The sequence below is a fragment of the Triticum dicoccoides genome, chromosome 6B, assembly GCF_002162155.2.
Source record: "Triticum dicoccoides isolate Atlit2015 ecotype Zavitan chromosome 6B, WEW_v2.0, whole genome shotgun sequence".
Taxonomy (NCBI): domain Eukaryota; kingdom Viridiplantae; phylum Streptophyta; class Magnoliopsida; order Poales; family Poaceae; genus Triticum; species Triticum dicoccoides.
In genome coordinates this window covers 133,047,124-133,058,830 of record NC_041391.1, presented here as the reverse complement: position 1 = coordinate 133,058,830, position 11,707 = coordinate 133,047,124, and the positions used below count along the sequence as shown (strand labels likewise).

At 49.5% G+C, this 11,707-nt stretch overlaps 1 protein-coding gene across 3 annotated transcripts in view; it reads right to left on the bottom strand.

Annotated features, from left to right (window-relative positions):
• The window catches only part of LOC119323971, a 13,287-nt gene extending 12,706 nt beyond the window's left edge, over positions 1-581 (bottom strand). For 2 of the 3 annotated variants that reach the window (XM_037597687.1, XM_037597688.1), the window contains exon 1: positions 432-581. The gene's annotated coding sequence lies outside the window, so the exon portion shown is untranslated. Of the gene's footprint in view, positions 1-153; positions 335-431 lie in introns of those variants that run through there. The other variant, XM_037597689.1, reaches the window with a different exon arrangement.
• Positions 582-11,707: the final 11,126 nt, after the last annotated feature.

Here is an 11,707-nt window from a genome sequence, read left to right as displayed (position 1 = left end):
GGGGTCTGTTACATTATTGGCTTTAGGTACCAGTCACAACAAATTCAGGCGCACCAAACTTTGGGAAAATCAATTGAGAATTCAAAACAAACAACAGCTGGCAACTGTGAATCAGGTACTGCAAGGGCTGATGCAAACTCCCCTCTGACTGACCAGTAAAAAAGCAAGCAAAGGCAGGAACCGAATCCAATCCCCGCGGCGGATTCCCCGCGGCTCCACGGCGATTCTCGGACCTTGCCTAATCACCACCAACTGGTACACGGTAAACGACGGTGACGGCGCCTACGAGGGCTGCGCTGGGCGACGGCGCAGCGCGCATTCGGTGCCGCTGACCTCGGTCGTCGCCTCGACGGGCTACCGTGGAAACAAATCCGCGATCCTCCTGTCTACGTATCCCGGGGGTGTAATATGCAGGGCGGGCCACGGCTTACCAGTGCAACCGCGCGCAATGGGGGCCGGAGCGCGGCGGCGGGATCTGAAGGGTGGAGTGGCCTGAGCACGTCTACTCCGGCGGCCTTCTGGAAGGACGGAGACTGACTGGAGGGGGAGAGGGGTGGGGCCGCTGTGGGAAAAGAGGTGGTTGGTTTGGTTCATTCGGTGGCTCGTTGGTCTCTTCTATTCGTGTTGTTTTTTACCTAAAATAAAACTATGTGCATTGACTTTCTTTTTTCCTTTTTTTCGAGGAGAAAGAAATTGTATACCATAATTTTAGGGTTACAATCATGAGGCAAAGATTTCCTCGATACATGGAACTATATCTTGTCTTCCTTTTCTTTTTTTTACGTGTGGAAACTATATCTTGTCAAACCCCTATCAACCAAAAGGGCTTTAATCTTCAAAGCCGAGTGAACGTAATCAGAACGGTCAAGAGAATTTGAAATGAGGACCAAAAAAGCTCACAACGAGTCTGATTGAATAATAACCAAAATTTATGTGTGCTGGATTGCAAGTGTGATGCCTTGGATTCAATCATGGATCTCCGCCATAAGTGCATCGTTACAATGGAATAAGAACCTGAAAGCGACGAACAAAACACTCCCGTCATGCCTTCTCAAGATCATACATGTTGTCGTTGTTCTGTCGGACGATGAAAAGGATCATCAACGGATAAAAAAGGTCTTGTCACACAACGCTGGTGGCCACGATGGACTCGGGTGACAATAGGATGCACATGTATTGCAACAATATCAAACATCGGCATCTTCCTATTAATTATCTCCTCAGATGAGTATTTCTTAAGCGTTATTAAGAAACTGCCAATTCGTCAGTGTAGCATCTTTATTGCGGGTAATATCACTCCTTTTTTTGACCAAGGGGTAATATCACTCCTTAACGGTCAGAATTTCCAAATCAAAAGAATAATCATGCTTCTAGACTTAGAGGAATTATCAGCAAGGATCATCAAGAGTCAATCATTTTCTATAAAACATCGGGAGTTTTATTGATTAACGAATAGGTTTACAATCCATAGCCAAAAGGCTTAGGAGATTCTCGGGGCATCCTGTAACCAGAATCAGCTCCCGCTCTTCGAAGACCAAGTATTTCAACTCTTGTACGAGATGGCGTAGCCAAGACCTATCCGGCTTTGTATCCTTCAACAATTTTATCACACTGGAACAATCTGTTTGGAGGATAAACGGACCTGCAGCATACTTATGTGCATAGAGCACACCTTCCTTCACCGTCATAAGTTCAGCTTCAAGGGAGTCGTTACATCTTGGCATGTATTTACAGGACGCAAGAACATATCCCCAACCTAGTCCGGACAACCATACATGTTCCTGCATCCTTCTCCAGTTCACCAAATGCGCCATATATCACTGGAAAAATGACTTTGTTATTTACTTATTTTTTTGATAGAAAGATTGTAAGGGAGGCCCCTACACTAAATTGGTGCAACAACTCGGATTACAAGTACCATGCGTCCATGCCTTAAACTTGGGTGGGGGAAGTGGGTGGGAAGGCATCAGCCCCCTTCCACAACTAGGCTATGCCTTGTGTAAGAAAAAAATAAAATTTGTTATTGTAAAGTTTAAACTAGACTGTTATTGTGACATAAGACAAAATTGCCCCTATAAAAAGTTATATTGAAACCCTTCAAAGTCCATGTGCTTGTCATCGAACTCCACTCAAAGCCACTGACACCTGAGGGGAATGATGCAAATCCATCAGCCAAGCTTTGAGGGGCATCATCGCAGGACACCAACTTTGTGGACCTCACAAAATGGTGTGTTACATGTAGTAGAATCATCGTCAATGTGGGTTGTCACGTATCGATAAGATCTGATGCGCTACCTCCCAACCAGTGGTGGATGGATATCCATCATAATGGCCATGGGATTATCCAACCATGGAACTGGTTCATGGATTTATTTGTTTGTATAGTTCTCAACTTATTATATTTTAATTATATTTTTTCCTATTATATATAAGCTATGTGAGCAACCCTACCCACCCTAGCTCTGCTACTACTCACAACAACAGAGTCAGAGAACATAAACAGGGTATCATCCATCTCTAGCATAGGCCTTGGCAGTACCATGCAGTCGCAGAGCTAAATGTTGGACGGGCCGGATAGCACAAAAAGTGCCATCAAATTAAAAAATCAATGTATTATTGTGGGTTGGACTTCATGTAAAAAGAATTGCTCCAAGGGCGGGCCATGGCCCTTTTAGCCTTGTCAAAGCTCCGCCGGCGGCACCATGGCAATGACGCCGCAAACAACAGCAAGGCCCGATACTACATACTCTTCTTCAAATTTGACCATGGCTTCAAATTTGAACTAAAACCACGACACTTATTATGGATCGGAGGGATGTCAACTTTCTCAGTTTGGGTGAAATCCTTGCCAGTCTCACTGTCCCTTAAATGTCCATCATCCGTTCCTTTGTCTCACCAAGCGCAGAAATATAAGTGAGGAAATAGAACTGTTAGAATTAAAAACTGACATTCATTCGGATGATAGCAAAGTATTGTGTTTCTCCAATTATGAAGCAAGGTAGGAATAGGACCGTAACTTCCACTTTGAGACCTCTCTGTGCATTCATGGATCATGAGTCATGAGAGAAGGACATCACCTGTTCATTTTTTGAGCAAAAGAGGGGGGACGCCCCTTCGATTTCATTAACGAAACCAATGCACGAAACCAGGTTCGAGTACCAGTACTTCCTAGATCTAAAAGAAAACTACAAACTACCAAAAGCTAAGCAGTTCAGGACATATAAAGTAACAAGCAACTTCAGCAATAAACTGGGCCACATGCGGCAAGAGGTCAAGAGGTCGCAACATCAACAGAGAAGAAAAGATAATCTTCAGGTGGATGACGTGGCCCTTAGTCTGTCAGCCGCATCACCCCAACTCTCCACCCCTGTGACACCTTGTAGACCTCACTTGCTACTCGCTCGACTAGCATTGCCCCTGTTGGGAAACGTAGCATGCAATTTTAAAAAAAATCCTACGCTCATGCAAGATCTATCTAGGATATGCATAGCACCGAGAGCGGGAGAGTGTGTCCATGTACCCTCGTAGACCGAAAGCGGAAGCGTTTGTTAACGTGTTTGATGTAGTCGAACTTCTTCTCATTCCGACCGATCAAGCACTGAACGTACGGCACCTCCGAGTTCTACACACGTTCAGCTCAATGACGTCCCTCGAACTCTTGATCCAGCAAAGTGTCAAGGAAGAGTTACGTCAGCACGACGGCGTGGTGACGGTGATGGTGAAGTGATCCGCGTAGGGCTTCGCTTAAGCACTACGTGAATATGACCAGAGGTGTAAACTGTGGAGGGGGCGCCGCACACGGCTAGGAATAGTTGTTATGTGTTCTAGGTGATGAAGTCATGTACCTAGGGTATGGTCACGGACCTGTCCAAGGTACCCTCCCCAAGGACATCTTTTAAGAAGAAGGCGTCTTCCAGTCGACCAAGAGGAACTCCACTCGACGAACATGAAGACACTCGACGAACATGAAGACACTCGACCATGAAGACTCACTCGACCACCAGGAGTTCAAGATCTACTCTGAATCCAAACGGTCTGTAATTAAGTAGTCTTTATAGTCATAATGGCACTTTATGTAAGGCGTTACCAGTAACGCCAGACCTTAATGTACTTTAACCCTCCACTATGTGGGCTGGCTGGGGTCCTGGCGTCCTCTATATAAGCCACCCCCCTCCACTGGTAGAAGGGTTCGCACCCCTGTAACTCTCACACATATAATCCAGTCGACCGCCTCCGGGCTCCGAGACGTAGGGCTGTTACTTCTTCCGAGAAGGGCCTGAACTCGTAAAACACTTGTGTGCACAACTACTCCATAGCTAGGATCTTGCCTCTCCTTAGTACCCCCCTACACTACTGTCAGACTTCGAACCACGACAGTTGGCGCCCACCGTGGGGCAGGTGTCTTAGCGACCTATTGGAGAAGTTGCAATTTTTCCGATTCCCATCATCATGGTTTCAGGTGGAGTTCTGGTAGAGGGCCGCGAGATCCGTCTCAGCGCGCTCACATTCGTCGCCGAAGACTCTGCCTGGCTGCAGGAGGCTCCGGTCGACGTGGATGCGCTCCCAGTCCGCGGAGCTACGCACTTTCGAGCATGCGTCCGTGGCGTCCTTCTGCGGCAACCGTCGACTCAGTATCGGCCGGTTTTCGTGTCATCCTCCCTCCCAGCTTCCCACCGGCGTAAGCGCTTCGGTCGGTCGAGGCTTCAGCGGTGGGTGAGGCACGCAGTGGCTCGTCAGTCGACCACTGCCCAAGTCGCGGCAATCGAGACCGACGAATCTCTCTACGGCCTGTTCGACCTATCGACTGGCTCCGCAGAGACTACATCCGAGTGTGACAGCAGTGATCTGGCGGCGGAGGTCCTGATGGTCAGTGGGCCGCACGGTCCCCCCGGCTTTCCTGGCCTCGAGGGAGGCAACGGCGGAGGCGATCCGTCGCACGACCATGAGGAGTACCGCCCCGAGCCCCTCAACTCGCAGCAGAGGGAAGAGCTTCGCCGCCGGAACATGGATGCGCTTCATACTCCGATCGTTGGAGAAACCCCTGAGGCTCGCGCCTTAGAGGACGCGCGCTTGGCCAACCTGGCTGAGCGCACTCAACTGGAGAACCTTCAGTGGGCACTCGACGAGCGCGCGCGGCAACGGATTCCAGACTCCAGTCGACGCCAACTCTTTAAACCTCCGACTCAGGTATACCGCACTCCGATCCAGAATTTGGCAGCTGCAACCCGTATAGCAGAGTCGATTCAGCCTTCCCAGTCAGAGGCTGGCAGAGGCTTGATGCAGATCAGGGATTTGCTCCGGGCAGCAGGAGATCAGAATTCGGCTGTGTCGCAGTCGCGGAACAGGATTCATAGCAGATCCGTGGCGGCGAATACGGTCCAGTCGGCTCATAGCCCTAGATCGCCCCCAGGCGTGAAGGGGATGTCGACCGGCATGATCAGTACAGGAACTATGAGCAGTATGATCACCGATTCGATTGCAACGATCGACGTCGAGTGCCCACTCCTCCCCCGAGGGGTGGATCATATATGCCTCGACAGCAGGATGACAGACGCAAGCACAGTGGCGGGCGAAGGATTCCAGTCGACCCTAGGAAGCCAGGCTTTGATGCGAGATCCATCATCGTTCAAGGTCTGGTCAACCGGAACAGAGCCCATAGAGAAGGTAATGACAGAGATGTACCCGCCAGCAGACGAGTGCGTGTCTCCGGACCAGAGTGTTTCAACAGAGCCATCAGAGCTGCAGTGATTCCTCCCACTTCAGGTTGGCGACTGGAGTCAGCAAGTTCAACGGTGGGTCCAAGCCTGATACTTGGCTTGAGGACTACCGAGTGGTTGTTCAGATCGACGGCGGAAATGACGAGGTGGCCATGAAGCATCTGCCTCTCATGTTGGAAGGGTCAGCCAGGGCATGGCTGAATCAGTTGACACCTAGCAGCATCTACACGTGGGAGGACCTCTCCCGAGTGTTTGTCAGGACGTTCGAAGGAACGTGCAAGCGACCGGCGGGACTGACAGAGCTGCAATCTTGTGTACAGAAGTCGAATGAGACTCTAAGGGATTACATCCAGAGATGGATCACACTGCATCACACAGTAGAGAATGTATCTGATCACCAGGCAGTTTGCGCCTTCAAGGAGGGCGTAAAATACAGAGAGCTAAGCCTGAAATCCGGTCGAACCGGAGACATGTCTCTGAGTCGAATGATGGAAATAGCCACCAAATATGCCAATGGTGAGGAAGAGGATCGGCTCCGGAGCGGCAAGCACAAGTTAGTCGCCTAGGACACCAGAGGCAGAAATTCCAGTCGGAAGCAAAAGCGTAAAGCCGAGCCAGCCGCTCCTAGAGAAGCCTTGGCCCTGAATCAAGGAAAGTTCAAAGGGAAACCCAAGGGGCCTTGGAACCCCAAGAAAGTAAAATATAAAGAAGGAAACGACGTGATGGATTTGCCATGTCACATCCACACCAAGAAAGATGAAGAGGGTAACTTCATTTACCCTAAGCATACCACTCGACAGTGTCGACTCCTGATACAACAATTCCAGGGGAAGCAGTCCAAGGACAAAGAAAAAGAGTCGAACAAGGTTGAGGACAAGGAGGACAGTGACGAGGAATATCCGCAGGTCAATTCCACCCGGACGATTTTTGCTGATGTTGAAAGCAAAAACCGACTGAAAGTTATAAACCGAGAGGTGAATATGGCTGCTCTGTCAACACCCAATTACCTGAAGTGGTCTCAGACTGCCATTACGTTCGACCAATCTGATCACCCCACGCACATAGCCACCCCTGGGAGGCAAGCGTTGGTGGTCGACCCAGTCGTCGAGGGCACTCGACTGACCAAAGTGTTGATGGATGGCGGCAGCAGTTTGAATATACTGTACGCTGAGACGCTGAAAGGGATGGGCATTCCGATGTCCAGACTGAGCACAAGCAACATGAGTTTCTATGGAGTCATCCCTGGCAAGAAGGCCGCATCACTCGGCCAGATTGCTCTTGACATGGTTTTTGGTGATTCAAAGAATTTCCGCAAAGAGAAGCTAACATTTGAGGTTGTGGATTTCCAGAGTGCCTATCATGCAATTTTGGGCAGACCAGCTTATGCATGTTTTATGGCTCGACCATGTTACGTGTACCTCAAACTAAAGATGCCTGGCCCCAAAGGCGTGATCACTGTCACTGGTAACCGCAAGAAGGCAGAAGAGTGCTTCCAGAAAGGCTCAAAGATCGCCGATGCTCAGATGGTGGCAGAAGAGTGGCAGGAACACCAGAGGAATGCAGACCCGAGTGATTTGTTGCGAGCCAAAAAGCCTGCTACGGAATCAGCGTTCCAGTCGTCCGGTGAGACAAAACCCGTTCACATCCACCCGACCGACCCTAACGCCGCTCCGACTCATATCTCCATAACACTCGACCCCAAATAGGAAGAAGCGCTCATCCAGTTCCTCCGTGAGAACTAGGACATCTTTGCATGGAAACCTTCTGACATGCCGGGTGTACCCAGGGGACTGGTTGAGTATCGTCTATGAGTCGATTCGAAGGCAAAACCTGTGAAGGAACATCTTCGACGGTCCGCTGTCCAGAAAAGAAAGGCTATTGGCGAGGAAGTGGCTCGGCTCCTAGCAGCAGAGTTTATCCGAGAGATTTACCACTCCGAGTGGCTCGCCAATGTCGTCATGGTCCCCAAAAAGGACAATTCGCTTCGCATGTGCATCGATTTTAAGCATATCAATCGGGCCTGCCTGAAAGATCATTTTCCTCTTCCCCGCATTGACCAAATAGTCGACTCGACTTCAGGATGTGAGCGACTGTCTTTCTTGGACGCTTATTCCGGGTACCATCAGATCCGTCTGTTTGGACCCGATGAGATCAAAACAACTTTCATCACCCCATTCGGGTGCTTCTGTTATGTCACCATGCCATTCGGCCTCAAGAATGCCGGAGCCACGTTCATGAGGATGATTCAGAAGTGTTTGCTCACTCAAATCAGTCGAAATGTGGAAGCGTACATGGATGACATTGTGGTCAAGTCACGGAAAGGTTCCGACCTACTGACTGACCTCGCTGAAACATTTGCCAACCTCAGGAGGTACGATATCAAGCTTAACCCATCCAAGTGCACATTCGGAGTTCCTGGTGGAAAGTTACTCGGTTTTCTCGTTTCTGAACGAGGAATCGATGCAAACCCAGAGAAAGTAGGCACAATACTCCGAATGAAACGACATGTGCATGTGCACGATGTTCAGAAGCTTACTGGTTGCTTGGCCGCTTTAAGTCGATTCATCTCTCATCTCGGTGAGAAGGCATTGCCTCTTTACCGACTGATGAAGAAGTCAGACAAGTTCGAGTGGACTCCTGAAGCTGACGCAGCGTTCGCAGAGTTAAAAACCCTGCTTTCCACCCAGTCGGTGCTTGCTGCCCCGATCAGCAAAGAGCCTTTGCTGCTTTACATTGCAGCCACAGGACAAGTCGTCAGTACTGTACTTACGGTCGAGCGGGAAGAAGAAGGGAAAGCCTTCAAAGTTCAGCGCCCAGTATATTACATTTCCGAAGTCCTGACCCCATCCAAGCAACGATACCCTCATTATCAGAAGCTTGTATATGGGATTTATATGACCACGAAGAAAGTTTCTCACTACTTCTCTAACCACATCATCACAGTCGTCACCGACGCCCCCTATCAGAGATTCTGCACAACAGAGACGCAACTGGTCGAGTGGCAAAATGGGCGATTGAACTTCTTCCCCTAGATATCAGATTTGAGGCAAAGAAAGCTATCAAGTCCCAAGCAATAGTAGATTTCCTCGCCGAGTGGACTGAACAGCAGTTGCCGACTCAAGTTCACTCGGAGCACTGGACTATGTTCTTTGATGGCTCCAAAATGCTGAATGGTTTCGGTGTCGGAGTGGTCTTGGTATCCCCCCGAGGAGATAAGCTCAGATATGTACTCCAGATTCACTTTGATTCCTCCAACAATGAAGCAGAATACGAAGCACTCTTGTACGGGTTGCGTATGGCCATTTCACTCGGCGTCCGTCGCCTTATGGTCTACGGTGACTCGGACTTGGTGGTCAACCAAGTGATGAAGGAGTGGGACGTCAGAAGCCCAGCCATGACTGGTTACTGCAATGCAGTCAGAAAGCTGGAGAAGAAATTTGAGGGATTAGAGCTCCATCACGTCCCCCGACTGAAAAATCAAGTAGCCGGTGACTTGGCGAAGATAGGCTCCAAGAGAGAAGCCATTCCGAGTGGCGTGTTTTTGGAGCATGTTCACACGCCGTCGGTTCAAGAAGATCCTTTCACTGAGGAAGCCCCGCAGCCAAAAAGTGCCACAGATCCGATTGAAGTCGAGGTCCCAGCTATGGTCGACTTAATCATGGAAGTTCTGGTCATCGCTCCCGACTGGACAGTGCCCTATATCGCCTATATTCTGAGGAAAGAGCTCCCCGAGAATGAAGAAGAGGCCCGAGAGATCGTCCGCCGATCCAAAGCCTTTACCGTCATGAGGGGACAGTTGTACAGAGAAAGTGCGACTGGAGTCAGCCAGAAATGCATAACACCGGAAGAAGGTCGAATGATTCTCAACGACATCCACTCGGGGACCTGTGGCCATCATGCATCCTCTCGGACCATCGTGGCTAAAGCATACCGAGCGGGTTTTTACTGGCCCAGAGCAAATGAGATGGCGAAAGAGATAGTCGACAAGTGTGAAGGATGTCAATTCTACTCCAATATGTCGCACAAACCCGCCTCAGCCTTGAAGACCATTCCACTCGTCTGGCCTTTCGCTGTATGGGGGTTGGATATGGTGGGACCACTGAGAACAGGCAGAAGCGGCTACACCCATGTATTGGTAGCAGTCGACAAGTTCACCAAGTGGATTGAGGCTAAACCCATCAAAAATCTGGATGCCGACACCGCCGTCAGCTTCATCAATGAGTTGATATTCAGATATGGAGTTCCACACAGCATCATCACAGACAATGGATCAAACTTCGACTTCGAGGAATTCAGAGCCTTCTGCACATCTCAGGGTACACGAGTCGACTATGCTTCAGTCGCTCACCCCCAGTCGAATGGACAAGCAGAACGAGCAAATGGCTTAATTCTCAAAGGGTTGAAACCCCGACTAATGCGCGACCTCAAGCACGCAGCTAGTGCATGGGTCGACGAACTTCTGTCGGTGCTTTGGGGATTAAGGTGTTGGAAATATGCCCTAGAGGCAATAATAAATTAGTTATTATTATATTTCCTTGTTCATGATAATCGTTTATTATCCATGCTATAATTGTATTGATAGGAAACTCAGATACATGTGTGGATACATAGACAACACCATGTCCCTAGTAAGCCTCTAGTTGACTAGCTCGTTAATCAATAGATGGTCACGGTTTCCTGACCATGGACATTGGATGTCATTGATGATGGGATCACATCATTAGGAGAATGATGTGATGGACAAGACCCAATCCTAAGCCTAGCACAGAGATCGTGTAGTTCGTATGCTAAAGCTTTTCTAATGTCAAGTATCTTTTCCTTAGACCATGAGATTATGCAACTCCCCGATACCGTAGGAATGCTTTGGGTGTACCAAACGTCACAACGTAACTGGGTGACTATAAAGGTGCACTACAGGTATCTCCGAAAGTGTCTGTTGGGTTGGCATGAATCGAGACTGGGATTTGTCACTCCGTGTGACGGAGAGGTATCTCTGGGCCCACTCGGTAGGACATCATCGTAATGTGCACAATGTGACCAAGGGGTTGATCATGGGATGGTGTGTTACGGAACAAGTAAAGAGACTTGCCGGTAACGAGATTGAACAAGGTATCGGGATACCGACGATCGAATCTCGGGCAAGTACTATATCGCTAGACAAAGGGAATTGTATATGGGATTGATTGAGTCCTTGACATCGTGGTTCATCCGATGAGATCATCATGGAACATGTGGGAGCCAACATGGGTATCCAGATCCCGCTGTTGGTTATTGACTGGAGAACGTCTTGGTCATGTCTACATGTCTCCCGAACCCGTAGGGTCTACACACTTAAGGTTCGATGACACTAGGGTTATAAAGGAAGTTTGTATGTGGTTACCGAATTTTGTTTGGAGTCCCGGATGAGATCCCGGACGTCACGAGGAGTTCCGGAATGGTCCGGAGGTAAAGATTTATATATGGGAAGTCCTATTTTGGCCACCGGAAAATGTTCGGGATTTTTTGGTATTGTACCGGGAAGGTTCTAGAAGGTTCCGGAGTGGGGCCCACCTGCATGAGGGGACCCACATGAACGTGGGTAGTGGGGGAAAGGCCCCACACCCCTGGTCAAGGCGCACCAAGATCCCCCCTTAGAAGGAATAAGATCATATCCCGAAGGGATAAGATCAAGATCCCTAAAAAGGGGGGATAGCAATCGGTGGGGAAGGAAATGATGGGATTTCTTTCCTCCCACCTTGGCCAACGCCCCAATGGACTTGGAGGGCAAGAAACCAGCCCCTCCACCCCTATATATAGTGGGGAGGCGCATGGGATCTTCACACGAAGTTCTGGCGCAGCCCTCCCCCTCTCCCAAGTCCTCCTCCTCTCCTGCGGTGCTTGGCGAAGCCCTGCAGGATTGCCACGCTCCTCCACCACCACCACGCCGTCGTGCTGCTGCTGGATGGATTCTTCCTCAACCTCTCCCTCTCTCCTTGCTGGATCAAGGCATG